The sequence below is a fragment of the Protopterus annectens genome, chromosome 3.part1 (assembly GCF_019279795.1).
Source record: "Protopterus annectens isolate FY-2018-M chromosome 3.part1, PAN1.0, whole genome shotgun sequence".
In the NCBI taxonomy this organism is placed as follows: Eukaryota; Metazoa; Chordata; order Ceratodontiformes; family Protopteridae; genus Protopterus; species Protopterus annectens.
The window spans coordinates 1,318,562,362-1,318,577,091 of NC_056732.1; the positions used below are offsets into that span (position 1 = coordinate 1,318,562,362).

The 14,730-nt window shown below is 37.5% G+C and overlaps 1 protein-coding gene across 1 annotated transcript in view; it reads right to left on the reverse strand.

The window, feature by feature from the left end:
- Positions 1-14,730, reverse strand: part of PIEZO2 (piezo type mechanosensitive ion channel component 2) — a gene marked incomplete in the record, with an annotated part of 2,710,318 nt that overhangs the window by 958,189 nt on the left and 1,737,399 nt on the right.

Below are 14,730 nucleotides of genomic sequence, written 5' to 3' on the forward strand. Positions count from 1 at the left end.
TAAGGATCAACTGGCATGAACTAAACTGTTTACAAGACCTAAGAAAGAAATGAAGCTTACAAAGTTTTACAAACTGACAGGTCAGCATCTGTGAAACAATAAACTGAATACAGCACCTCTGTGAGTCTTGTACGGGGTTTCTGCATCAGTTTATCAATGCAATCCGTTCACCACAGTTCTATGTATCTGTTCATCTCTTCTCAAAACATTTGAATAACATTTGGGTATGCCATCATAAGTGGCAATAAGAGAATTCCATTATTACGGGATAACTGTGTAGTCCCTCCCTAGGCTAACCAGCTGCATCATATACCCCTCCTAATGAATGAGGAGTGAAATAAGGGGTTAGTTTGCACAGATCTTTCTGCATCATCGAAGAGTAAGTTTCACTGGGGTTTTCTGAGATTCCTTCATATGCCTTCACGTGCCATGTGATCTGAACCCCAGTGAGGTAGAATACTACATTCCCCGATTTAATATGTTTACTTATTGTTACACTATCCTCCAATGCAGCTGATATGAGTACAAAATAAATTATTTACTAACAATGCATATAAATATAGTCACTGGAAAAGGGTACAAAACAGTTAATCTTCTGATTTAGACTTCTTGGATTTAAAGTACCAAACTTTAATCTATACATAGATTCTTTATGCAGAAACTGTTAGGATTTTACCTATTTTCACCTGCTCTAGGATGCTAACTTTTAAACTGCCCCTATCCCTCTGATGAATTTTATTAAATTCAATGGGCACTGGAACCTCTTCCCTAGCATATGAATGTACCTTACATACTCCTGAAAAAATAATTTAAATTTTATTCTCTTAGTCTTTGTATTTTCTATTACTACAAATTACAAAAAATAAACATTCTGTAGTTCACATATGAATATATCCAGGCATAATCTCAATCATTTTGTCATAATTAAGCGTTTGTATTTATGCTGCTGCTGTATGCATAAAAATGAGACTGGAACTTTTAGCAGTGGTGATTGTTCAGCAAGGATTCAGAAGGCTAGTAGTACATTTGCCAAATCTGTATTGTTAAGTGATGAATTAAAAAATGCGAATTTTGTTGTTGTTGACAAAATGCAGCGAAATTATTATGTACACATAGATGCTTATTAAGGTCAGACTTATATTTTATACCATTGTATTACACCATTTGTTAGCTTGTTCTGAATTGTTAAATCAAGCTGTTTTGTAGAAATGTCATCAATGTTAACAGAGCAGTGCTCAAATATGACTTAAAAGGAATCGAAATCTGAAAAAAGTGTTAAGTAAAATATAATGACAAGGGAAACAGTATAATAGTTATGAATTATATATATTATATTAATAACCAGGAAAAGCCGAAATACACAACATATTAATAAATGTCTATGAGACATCTAAGTGATGCTAAAACTTTTAGATTCATAGGTTCAAAGGAGGTCACTAGGCTAATGGCCCTAGAGCTCTTATAAGCTTATTCATGTTTATCCTGAGTTGTCCCAACTGTCCATGGTTAGTTGAGTGTCATTCATAAAGAGAGTCTATGGTCAATACCTACTGTCCCTGTCCATGAGGGACATGGTCACCACCCCTTGCAGTGAATTTGTGGTCACCCATCCTTTTATCTAGGTTGTATTTGAATAGCTCTGTTTAATGTGAATTTGGAGTTTATTCCAGAGGCTGCTCATGCTATGGAATAGACTTCCTATACATGTCAAGCGGAGCACCTCACTGGCCCTCTTCAAGAGAAATCTTGATGTGTGGATGGGAAATAGAAAATATACCCTAGGGATCACTCCAGAGATGCTAATCGACAGAGGTACTGGGAACTAAGGTCAAGTGGTATGGGCAGTCTCTGGGTTATGAACCTGTCCCTCCAGCACATTCTGATGATTGTGTTAATGACGTTGAGGTCTCTGGAGCATGTGATGTGGAGGGATTGGGATTTCTTTAGATGTAGCATTTCTAACAGAGCTGGGTCAGACATGGCTTTGTAAGTCAAGCAGAGATTGCCTCTAAGTAGACGATATGAGATAGAGAAAAGTTGGGAATTTTTTGAGTCTGTCCATATGGGACAAGTGTTTAAGGCCTACGATCCTCTTTGTGAGGTACTTTTGTGGCCTCTCCAGTTGTTGCAGGTGTCTAGTGAGGTACATGCCAAATGGGGCATTGTACTCGATGACTGGCCTAATGAGGGAAGAGTAGAGGGAGACAATGACCACTTTCTTCCTGGATGCAAAATCCTTACTAATGAGATGTGCCACATAGAAGGACTTTCTGACCACAGTGGCAGTGTGTTGGTCAAAAGTGAGGCTGCTGTCAACCTGAGTTTCCAGATCTCTTATAACTCCTTCTGTGTTCAGTGGGCTACCATCAATGTGGTAGTTCATGGGAACTGGGTTAGATGATCAGCTAAAAGTTGATTTACCTGCACATCACAGTATTAAGAAAACACACCAATAGCTTGGTTTATTGTATAAAAATAAACGGTTCCTCACCCCTTACTCTACAGTTACATTCGTCCATGCCTACCTCCTTCCTAATCTCTTTTATGGCTCACAAATCCTAACCAATCTACAGTCTTCCCTCCTCTCCAAATTGGAATCTACCTACAATAAAGTAGCCAGATTTGCCACTAACTTGCCTTTTAACTCTCATCATTGCCTAGCCCCGAGGACACTTGGCTGGCTAGAATTTTCTAACTCTTATTCTCTCAACTTTTAGTTATTCATTCTATCCTGAATAAACCTTCCACTTGCTCTCGTATCTCTGCTCTTATCTCCTTTTACACCCCTCGATTTCTCAGAAGCTCCTTCTAGAAATCTACAAATCTAAAAAATCAATTTTAGCTCCTCTATTGCCTTCCAATGGAACAAACTCCCATTACCCCTGAGAGTTATCTCTAATGTTTACAAATTTAAGAAAACACTTAAATTACACCTAAATAGTTCCTGGCCTTGTCTCTGTAATCATCCAACCTGAACCCTCCCTTTAATTAGGTTTTCTTCTTTCTGCTACACTCCTGTCAATTCTCTGTTCCTTCTTCTTCCTTATCTGTTCCACTATCATTCTTACTTCCAGTATTATTCTTACTCTTGCTTCTTATATTGTCTTTTTCTTGTAAAATACTTTTTATTTCATTGTCTTTTTCTTGTAAACTTTTTGTCATAAGCTGTAACATTTTATTCTTACTGACGTTATATTGTAATATTCTTGTAAATACTTTTCATGTATTTTTTATTGTTACATTTTTTTATGCTTATGATTTAACTGGAGATTTTTTCCCCGGGCCTCCACTGAAAAAGGGCTATTCCCAGTTGGACCATCCTAGTAAACAAATGTCAAATAAATAAATATACAGCGCACCACTAACCCTCACTGCGGAAAGTGCAGCAAAGCGCAAATGAAAGGCTAAAATACAAGCCAAAATAAATAATTTTAAAATACATTTAAAATATCTACACTCTTCTGCTAAAAGGGTACAGGGAAGCCCTTCCTAATATAAGATGGCTGGTTTAGTGCTCAAGTGCATCGATAATAGTCCATATTCAACAGATCTGAATCTAATCTATGCTATCTAGGGTAACTTTACAATTAATTCAAGTGCAGAAATAATGCAGGCATGAACAGTAATAAAGCAAAAATAAGGCAGCAGTGCAGCAGTTTGATAAAATATAGTATATATATATATATATATATATATAGTATAAAAAGTACAGTAGAATCTCAAAACATACTTTTTTTTTTTTTTTAACCTTGGATATTAACAGAAACACTCTGGGCCTCTGGCTAAAGACACCAAATGTAGAGCAGCTCCAGTTATCAGAGCATAACAAAGGACATAGTCAGGAGTGCAGCAACCCCCCCCCCCCCACCTTAAAGTGCATCTTGGTATCAGAAATCCATTTACATTGTGTGGGAGTAGAACCCACAGCCTTATGCACCAAAGGCAAGTATGCTACCTGTTGTGCTTCTTCCATTAGTAAAAGGTAAAACATGAATACTCCAGTGTATGGAGAAACTCAATGACTTTTGCTGAATTTAAATTAAAGGTGAATATTTTCATCTAACATATCGGACATCTTTATGAAACAGCTGTGCAAAGTGATTTACTTTCTCAGGTGATCTTATTACAAACCAATAGGATGTGAAACACTTGGACAATGATTGGAAAACTGTATTGCAACATTACTGCAGTAAAAAAACAAATGAGCAAATGGGAAAAAAAAATGATTTGCATCTTCTAACAGAAGAACCAATCAAAAGACAGAACTGGTCAGGGTTAAACAAACTGATAATGACAGGAAACTAACGTGTCATAACTAAGCAGTAAGGAATAGATGGCAACAGGAATCATTTGGTGCAGTGGTGCAGAGGTAGCGTTGTGGCATCACAGCAAAAAGTTCTCCAGTTCGATTCTCAGCTGGGGTGTCTTCTGTGCGGAGTCTGCATGGCCTCCATGCATTTGTGTGGGTTTCCTCTGGGTGTCTGGTTTCCTCCCATGTTACAAAGATGTGTCTGGAGCATTTCTCCCAGGGTATCTGCTGAAAATTGGCTTCATTCCATGTTGGACTTTCCTGGTAAACAAATCTTAAATAAAAAAAAATAAAATTCACTGAGACAAAAGTAACCAATTGGAGTCAGAAGCTCTGATCCTTCAGTATAGGGCTATGTAAGTCAAGGGAAATGGGCCCTGGAGCTATGTGGTAGGTGCTGTACACTCACAATGGTTTATTCAGGAAAAAATGGCTTGATGTTTAGACAACGTGGTAGCATAAAAACAACCATCTCAAAGAAAATGCACAGTTTAAAAGTGGTGCAGAAGCAGAATGGTTCATCTATTCTTCTACGAGTGGAGCTGACAGTTAGTGAACATATACAGAAATTGCAGTCCTCACTAGGAAACAAAGTTCCCAACTATAATTCCCTGACAGAACACTTTTCATTGAGAAAGTATGGAAAAATGTGTCTGTGGCAAAAGTATTACAACAAGAATGAAGATTGAGGATTTCAGGTATGCAAATGACTTTGTGCTTCTTGCAAGCTACAGCAGAACGCAGTAACAAGCTAGCAATAAAGTTAATTTATCTGTGGCTAAAGGCATGCTACAACAATGGATACTGAATGCAATTTTTAATATTTTCTTCTTCATTGTTTATTTTTTCTTTACATTTTTAATAAACATACATACAGCATAAAAAAATCAAAGCAAAATAACTTGTAATTGAAATCTACGAATAGGACCCAAACAATGGAGTTAAAAAACACTATTTAATCATATCCAGTAGAGAGTAAAGACAGAGAGAGTGAGAGAGACAGAGTGAGAGAGGGAGATAGAGATCTAGAGAGGGAGGGTGTGAGAGAGAGAGGGAGAGAGAGAGACAGAGAGAGAGGGAGACAGAGATCTAGAGAGGGAGGGTGAGGGAGGGAGGGTGAGAGAGAGAGAGAGAGAGAGAGAGAGACAGAGTGAGAGAGACAGAGTGAGAGAGGGAGATAGAGATCTAGAGAGGGAGGGTGAGAGAGAGTGTGAGAGACAGAGTGAGAGAGGGAGATAGAGATCTAGAGAGGGAGGGTGAGAGAGAGAGAGTGAGAGAGACAGAGTGAGAGAGGGAGATAGAGATCTAGAGAGGGAGGGTGAGAGAGAGAGAGAGAGTGAGAGAGACAGAGTGAGAGAGGGAGATAGAGATCTAGAGAGGGAGGGTGAGAGAGAGAGAGAGGGAGATATAGATCTAGAGAGGGAGGATGAGAGAGAGAGTGTGAGAGAGAGAGAGTGAGAGAGACAGAGTGAGAGAGGAGATAGAGATCTAGAGAGGGAGGGTGAGAGAGAGAGTGTGAGAGACAGAGTGAGAGAGGGAGATAGAGATCTAGAGAGGGAGGTTGAGAGAGAGAGAGAGAGAGAGAGAGAGAGAGAGAGGGAGACAGAGATCTAGAGAGGGAGGTTGAGAGAGAGAGAGAGAGAGTGAGACAGACAGAGTGAGAGAGGGAGATAGAGATCTAGAGAGGGAGGGTGAGAGAGATAGAGAGAAATGGAGATAGAGATGTAGAGAGGGAGGGTGAGAGAGAGAGAGAGAGAGAGAGAGTGAGAGAGGGAGATATAGATCTAGAGAGGGAGGGTGAGAGAGAGAGAGAGCGTGAGAGAGACAGAGTGAGAGAGGGAGATAGAGATCTAGAGAGGGAGGGTGAGAGAGAGAGAGTGAGAGAGACAGAGTGAGAGAGGGAGATAGAGATCTAGAGAGGGAGGGTGAGAGAGAGAGAGAGCGTGAGAGAGACAGAGTGAGAGAGGGAGATATAGATCTAGAGAGGGAGGGTGAGAGAGAGAGAGTGAGAGAGACAGAGTGAGAGGGGGAGATAGAGATCTAGAGAGGGAGGGTGAGAGAGAGAGAGAGGGAAACGGAGATAGAGATGTAGAGAGGGAGGGTGAGAGAGAGAGAGAGTGAGAGAGACAGAGTGAGAGAGGGAGATAGAGATCTAGAGAGGGAGGGTGAGAGAGAGTGTGAGAGAGACAGAGTGAGAGAGGGAGATAGAGATCTAGAGAGGGAGGGTGAGAGAGAGAGAGAGAGAGAAATGGAGATAGAGATGTAGAGAGGGAGGGTGTGAGAGAGAGCAAGAGAGAGAGAGAGTGAGAGAGACAGAGTGAGAGAGGGAGATATAGATCTAGAGAGGGAGGGTGAGAGAGAGTGAGAGAGACAGAGTGTGAGAGGGAGATATAGATCTAGAGAGGGAGGGTGAGAGAGAGAGAGAGAGTGAGAGAGACAGAGTGAGAGAGGGAGATAGAGATCTAGAGATGGAGGGTGAGAGAGAGAGGGAGATACAGATCTAGAGAGGGAGGATGAGAGAGAGAGAGAGTGAGAGAGACAGAGTGAGAGAGGGAGATAGAGATCTAGAGAGGGAGTGCGAGAGAGAGAGAGAGAGAGAGAGAGAGAGGGAGATAGAGATCTAGAGAGGGAGGGTGAGAGAGAGAGAGTGAGAGACAGAGTGAGAGAGGGAGATAGAGATCTAGAGAGGGAGGTTGAGAGAGAGAGAGAGAGAGAGAGAGTGAGACAGACAGAGTGAGAGGGGGAGATATAGAACTAGAGAGGGAGGGTGAGAGAGAGAGAGAGAAAGAGAGGGAGATATAGATCTAGAGAGGGAGGGTGAGAGAGAGAGAGAGAAATGGAGATAGAGATGTAGAGAGTTAGGCTGAGAGAGAGAGAGAGTGAGAGCGACAGAGTGAGAGAGGAGATAGAGATCTAGAGAGGGAGGGTGAGAGAGAGAGAGAGAAATGGAGATAGAGATGTAGAGAGGGAGGGTGAGAGAGAGAGAGAGCGTGAGAGAGACAGAGCGAGAGAGGGAGATAGAGATCTAGAGAGGGAGGGTGAGAGACAGAGTGAGAGAGACAGAGTGAGAGAGGGAGATATAGATCTAGAGAGGGAGGGTGAGAGACAGAGTGAGAGAGACAGAGTGAGAGAGGGAGATATAGATCTAGAGAGGGAGGGTGAGAGACAGAGTGAGAGAGACAGAGTGAGAGAGGGAGATATAGATCTAGAGAGGGAGGGTGAGAGAGAGAGAGTGAGAGAGACAGAGTGAGCGAGGGAGATAGAGATCTAGAGAGGGAGGGTGAGAGAGAGAGAGAGAGAGAGAGTGAGAGAGACAGAGAGAGAGGGAGACAGAGATCTAGAGAGGGAGGGTGAGAGAGAGAGAGTGCGAGAGAGAGAGAGAGTGAGAGAGACAGAGTGAGAGAGGGAGATAGAGATCTAGAGAGGGAGGTTGAGAGAGAGAGGGAGATAGAGATCTAGAGAGGGAGGGTGAGAGAGAGAGAGAGTGAGAGAGACAGAGTGAGAGAGGGAGATAGAGATCTAGAGAGGGAGTGCGAGAGAGAGAGAGTGAGAGAGAGAGAGAGAGAGGGAAGGAAGAGTAGCAGGGAGAACTGTTGACTGACAATATCATCTCCTATCTCATTTAATACTCTTCCTAGATACTTTGACTTTTAAGTAGTACGCATCTTATTTAATACTAGGAAAACTATTTAAAATATCCTAACACACTTAGACAGATCTAACCCTACACACCTTCTTTTATTTGACCTTTCTAAGCCTTTGATACAGTGTGCTGCACTAAATTGCTGTAACGATATGTCTGCATAGAGGTGTCTGGAAAGTTTCACATATGATTTAAGACTACCTTACAAACAGAACAAACATCTGTCCATCTGAGTCCAACTGTTCATCTGCTAAAATGCCACTGTGCTCTGTGACTCAATCTGCTGTAGTATATCATTGTTGTTGAGGTGCAGAACATGTTCTTGAAATGTAAAGTTATCATGTATGAAGACAATACTGATTTACTTTGCTTTACCTCCAGGATCACTGAGGCCAGCTTTTACTTCAGTCTGACGTCTTGCAACTATAAACATTGTTACTGTACTACAAATAATTCTGAACACCCACACATCTCAATTGTCTCTGATTTTGCAAAATGTCCCTGTTTTGCCTCATATATTTGTCCTTGTAAAAAAATTGATTGCCATGTAAATCATGAATAAATACAGGCAGTCTACAATGTCAGACAATAAAGTTTTGCATTTCTTGGTGTTCAGAAAATGCATGAAACTGCAAAATCCATATTAACATTTTAAGTGAATTAGGATTATATTTAAAAATTGTCCTTGATTTTGGTCCTTTGACCCTTCACCATTTTTGACTTTCACCAGAATTCTTGATAAAAGAAGACGATGAGAGGAATGTAAATAACACATTCACACACACACACACACACACACACACACACACACACACACACACACACACACACAAAACTACACGAGGGGAAGGATCCATCTCAGCACAGTTCTAACCTCAATACATTAGTCACTGTGAATGGTACCAGCATTGAAAATGTCCTCAAAATAAAGTAGCTAATAGTGTTCCTAGATCAGGTTGTGTTCTTTTACCACACTTTAAGTCCACTGTGTTCTCGTATGTAGAGTAAAACACTTCTAGGCTTCAAATGGCCTTTCATCGCAGTTAGGCTAGTATTTGCCTATGAACCCATAAGGATCCAAAGGCCCAAAAGTATGTCTCTCATATGTTTATTGTAAAGGTTGCTGTAGTCATTCCTGCATAAAATGTGCCTAATTTGCATGTCCACCAGACTGCCTGTAGCTGGTCCAACCCCCCCACCCCCCAAAAAAACAGCAGGAGTATGGGGAAAGGACCACCTACCACAACATAGTCAGAAGCTATAAACTGTCTTCCCTTCTCCAAATGTGTACATGTATGTAAATGTACTTACTAGTTTGTATTTTAGCTAGGATACATTAATGAGCTGTGTATTTTAGCAGTGGAGACCTTGAGTAAAATGATAATCACTAAAAATAAAAATGTAGCTCAGGGTTATTGTAAGCCAAGCAAAAATGCAACATAGTAAAATAATCAATAATTGTAGATGCAATAAGATACAGACATGGTGATCTAAACAAAAATGTAAAGGAGGAAAGAAGGACTTAATGGAGAAGACACCAAAAAGAATATGTAGGAAAGAAATAAAAATATAAAAAAGAACACAGTTACATATTTATAAAGTGATAGCAGCAGACAATACAGCAAGAGCAAATATTAGAGCTTAAGTGATAAAAGAAACAAAGCAGAACAAGTATGCTGCCAGAAAAAGGAAAAGTCCCAGCACCAGAAATAGTCAGAACTGAAGATAAGAATTCAGGAGTCATGGGTGGGAAGGAATAAGCAGGATAGAGATGGAAATGAGGAAGGGGTAGGGAATGAATGGCTATGACAGGAACTAACGCTGTGCTTACTGAAAATGATAGTCATTATCTAGTCACTACAAGGGGGGGTATCATTCCTTAAAATTATACCTGACTGATCCAAGCAATTATTGAATATAATACTGCTTTTCATTCCTTTAAACACACCATGTGAGGGAACTCATAAAGGTACAATGATTCCTTATTCCTTTTTAGAAAAACAAAGAAGAAGAAGCTATACACTATCTGTACTATAAAATATTAGCATGGAGGTCTATAGCATAACATAACACCATGGAGATGTGTAGTATAAAATAATAACATGGATATGTATAGTATAAAAGAACAACATGGGGATGTGTAGTATAAAATAATAACATGGAGTTATGTAGTATAAAATAACAATATGGAGATGTGAAGTATAAAATAACAACATGGAGTTATGTAGTATATAATAGTAATATGGAGATGTGAAGTATAAAATAACAACATGGAGTTATGTAGCATAAAATAACAACATGGAGTTATGTAGTATAAAATAACAACACAGAGTTATGTAGTATATAATAACAATATGGAGATGTGAAGTATAAAATAACAACATGGAGTTCTATAGTATAAAATGCTAACATGGATTTGTGTATTATAAAATAACAACATGGAGTTATGTAGTATAAAATAACACCATGGATATGAGTACTATAAAATACCAACATGGAATAGTGTAGTATAAAATAACAACATGGATATGCATATTATAAAATAACAAAAATGGAATTATGTTGTATAAAATAAAAACACGGAGATGGGTAGTATAAAATAACAACATGGAGGTTTATAGTGGTGAAATATCAGCATGGAGATGTACAGTATAAAATAACAACATGGAGATGTGTAATATAAAATAACAGCATGGAGGTGTGATTATAAAATAACAACATGGAGTTTTGTAGTATGAAATAACAACATGGAGTTCTGTAGTATAAAATAACAACATGGAGATAGTAGTTTAAAATAACAACATGGAGTTATGTAGTATAAAACATCAGCATGGAGATGTGTAGTATAAAATAGCATGGGATGTGTAATATAAAATAACAAGATGGGGATGTGTAGTATAAAATAACAACACAGAGTTCTGTAGTATAAAATACCAACATAGAGTTGTGTGTCATAAAAAACAACAACATGGAGTTATGTAGTATAAAATAACAACATGAAGATGTGAAGTATAAAATAATAACATGGAGTTATGTAGTACATAATAACAATATGGAGATATGAAGTATAAAATAATAACATGGAGTTATGTAGCATATAATAACAATATGGAGATGTGAAGTATAAAATAACAACATGGAGTTATGGAGTATAAAATAACAACACAGAGTTATGTAGTATAAAATAACAACATGAAGATGTGAAGTATAAAATAATAACATGGAGTTATGTATTATAAAATAACAACATGGAGTTATGTAGTATAAAATAACAACACTGAGATGTGTAGTATAAAATAACAACATGGAGTTATGTAGTATAAAATAACAACATGAAGATGTGAAGTATAAAATAATAACATGGAGTTATGTAGTATAAAATAACAACATGGAGTTATGTAGTAGAAAATAACAATATGGAGATGTGAAGTATAAAATAACAACATGGAGTTATGTAGTATAAAATAACAACATGGAGTTATGTAGTATAAAATAACAATATGGAGATGTGAAGTATAAAATAACAATATGGAGTTATGTAGTATAAAATAACAACATGGAGTTATGTAGTATAAAATAACAATATGGAGATGTGAAGTATAAAATAACAACATGGAGTTATGTAGTATAAAATAACAATATGGAGTTATGTAGTATAAAATAACAAAATGGAGTTATGTAGTATAAAATAACAACATGGAATTATGTAGTGTAAAATAACAACATGAGATGTGTAGTATAAAATAACAGCATGGAGTTATGTAGTATAAAATAACAACATGGAGACGTGTAGTATAAAATATCACCATGGAGATGTGTAGTATAAAATAACTACACAGATATATGTAACATAAAATAATAGCATGGAGATGTGTAGTATAAAATAACAACATGGAAATGCATAGTATGAAATAAGAACATGGAGTTATGTATTATAAAATATCAGCATGGTGATGTGTAGTGCACAATAACAACATGGAGATGTGTAGTATAAAATAACAGGGTCTATATTACCAGACTGAAACTTTAGTTACTCGAATACCTAAAGATCGCTCTGGTAATATTGAAATCCAAAAACCACGAATGGCTGATTTCAGGCAGGGAAAGAATTCCCTTGGCCATTATGTGGATTATGCCCTTTTGTCCAATGTAGAACAATCTCGGAGTTAGTATATTTAGTTAGGGGGGGTGTGGGGGGCACACTGATTTGGGTTAAAAGTTTTTTTTTTTTCATATGGCCAAGGGAATTCTTTCCCTGTGTGAAATCTGCCATTCGCAGTTTTTGGATTTTGATATTACCAGATCAATCTTTAGTTATTCGAGTAACTAAAATTTTGATCTGGTAATATAGACCCATACAACAGAATAGAGAGGTAAAATAACAACATGGAGATGTGTACTATAAAATAACAACTTGAAGTTATGTAGTGTAAAATTACAACCTAGAGATGTGAAGTATAAAATATCAGCATGGAGATGCATAGTATAAATATCAGCATGGAGATGTGTAGTATAGACTAACAACATGGAGATGTGTAGTATAAAATAACAACTTGAAGTTATGTAGTGTAAAATTACAACCTGGAGATCTGAAGTATAAAATATCAGTATGGAGATGTGTAGCACAGACTAACAACATGGAGATGCATAGTATAAATATCAGCATGGAGATGTGTAGTATAGACTAGTAACATGGAGATGCATAGTATAAATATCAGCATGGAGATGTGTAGTATAGACTAATAACATGGAGATGCATAGTATAAATATCAGCATGGAGATGTGTAGTATAGACTAATAATATGGAGATGCATAGTATAAATATCAGCATGGAGATGTGTAGTATAGACTAATAACATGGAGATGCATAGTATAAATATCAGCATGGAGATGTGTAGTATAGACTAATAACATGGAGATACATAGTATAAATATCAGCATGGAGATGTGTAGTATAGACTAATAACATGGAGATGCATACTGTAAATATCAGTATGGAGATGTGTAGTATAGACTAACAACATGGGAGATGTGTAGTATAAAATAACAACTTGAAGTTATGTAGTGTAAAATTACAACCTGGAGATGTGAAGTATAAAATATCAGCATGGAGATGCATAGTATAAATATCATCATGTAGATGTGTAGTATATACTAACAACATGGAGATGTGTAGTATAAAATAACAACTTGAACATGGAGATGTGTAGTATAAAATAACAACTTGAAGTTATGTAGTGTAAAATTACAACTTGGAGATGTGAAGTATAAAATATCAGCATGGAGATGCATAGTATAAATAGCATAGAGATGTGTAGTATAGACTAACAACATTGAGATGTGTAGTATAAAATAATAACATGGAGTTGTTTAGTACAAAATAATAGCATGGAGCTGTGTAGTATAAAATAATAGCACAGAGATGTGTAGTATCATTTACAGGTTCATATATATTCACAGGTTTCTTGGAATGAAATTCAGATGGCATATAGGAAAATTGATATGATATTAGAGGACAGTCTTATATACGGTTTGATCAATAAAGGTGTATATAATTTTTTTTTAAGTTTCAAACCCAGTTATTCCAGCTATTTTTGGGATACACAAGACACATAAGAGTTTCATGGATCCCCTCCTAGACCTATTGTGGCTGGTTTAGGTTCTAAAAACTATCCCCTCACATTTTATTTTTGTGGACATAACTTTAAACTGGTTTTAAAGTCTCATATGCACATATTGGCAAAGCATACTTTCATCCCCATCACAGTTTGTGACTATAGGCATTAAAGATCTTTTTACTGTTATCCCCCATACCCTTGGTTTACAATGGTGTGAAAATGTATTAGTAGGGTGTAAGTTTCTTAACACATAAGATCTAAAATTGGTTATGGAATATATAGAATTAGTTTTAACCAACAATTTCCTGTATTTTGTAGTGGAATACTATAAACAAATGAGTTGTATTACAATGGAGGCTGCTTGTACTCCCATTTTTGCTAATATAGTATTATTAAATTGGGAACTAGAGTGGGTGTTTAATTCCAATTATACAACGACCCCCCATTAATATTCAAAAAACATGTACGCTGATTGGTCAGCGTGCACGTTGTAAATCAGAGTTATAGTAATGGAAAAAGGTCCGGTCGCCCGGACTTTTTCCATTACTATAACTCTTTTTTTTTTACAGCAACAGAGAACGCAAGATCTCCATTGCTTCACACTGTCTCGCTATGTTAAACTCATTTAACATAGCGAGACAGCATTAAAAAAAGCAACAGAGATTCTCTGTTGCTTTTTTTAATGCTGTCTCGCTATGTTAAACTCGTTTAACATAGCGAGACAGTTTGTAAAAAGCAACGGAGATCTTGCTTTTTCCGTTGCTTTTTACAAACTGTTTCGCTATGTTAAATGGGTTTAACATAGCAAGACAGCTTTAAAAAAAGCAACAGCTCTGTTGCTTTTTTTAAAGCTGTCTCGCTATGTAAAACCCATTTAACATAGCGAAACAGTTTCTTTTTACAAACTGTTTCGCTATGTTAAATGAGTTTAACATAGCGAGACAGCTTTAAAAAAAGCAACGGCTCTGTTGTTTTTTTTAAAGCTGTCTCGCTATGTTAAACCCATTTAACATAGCAAAACAGTTTGTAAAAAGCAACATAGATCTTGCTTTCTCCGTTGCTTTTGCCCACAGCTCTGATGTACTGCGTTGGCATATGCATGCGCAGTACATCAGAACTGCCGCAGAATACCAGACAGCTGTGGAAGGGCAGCAAGGAGG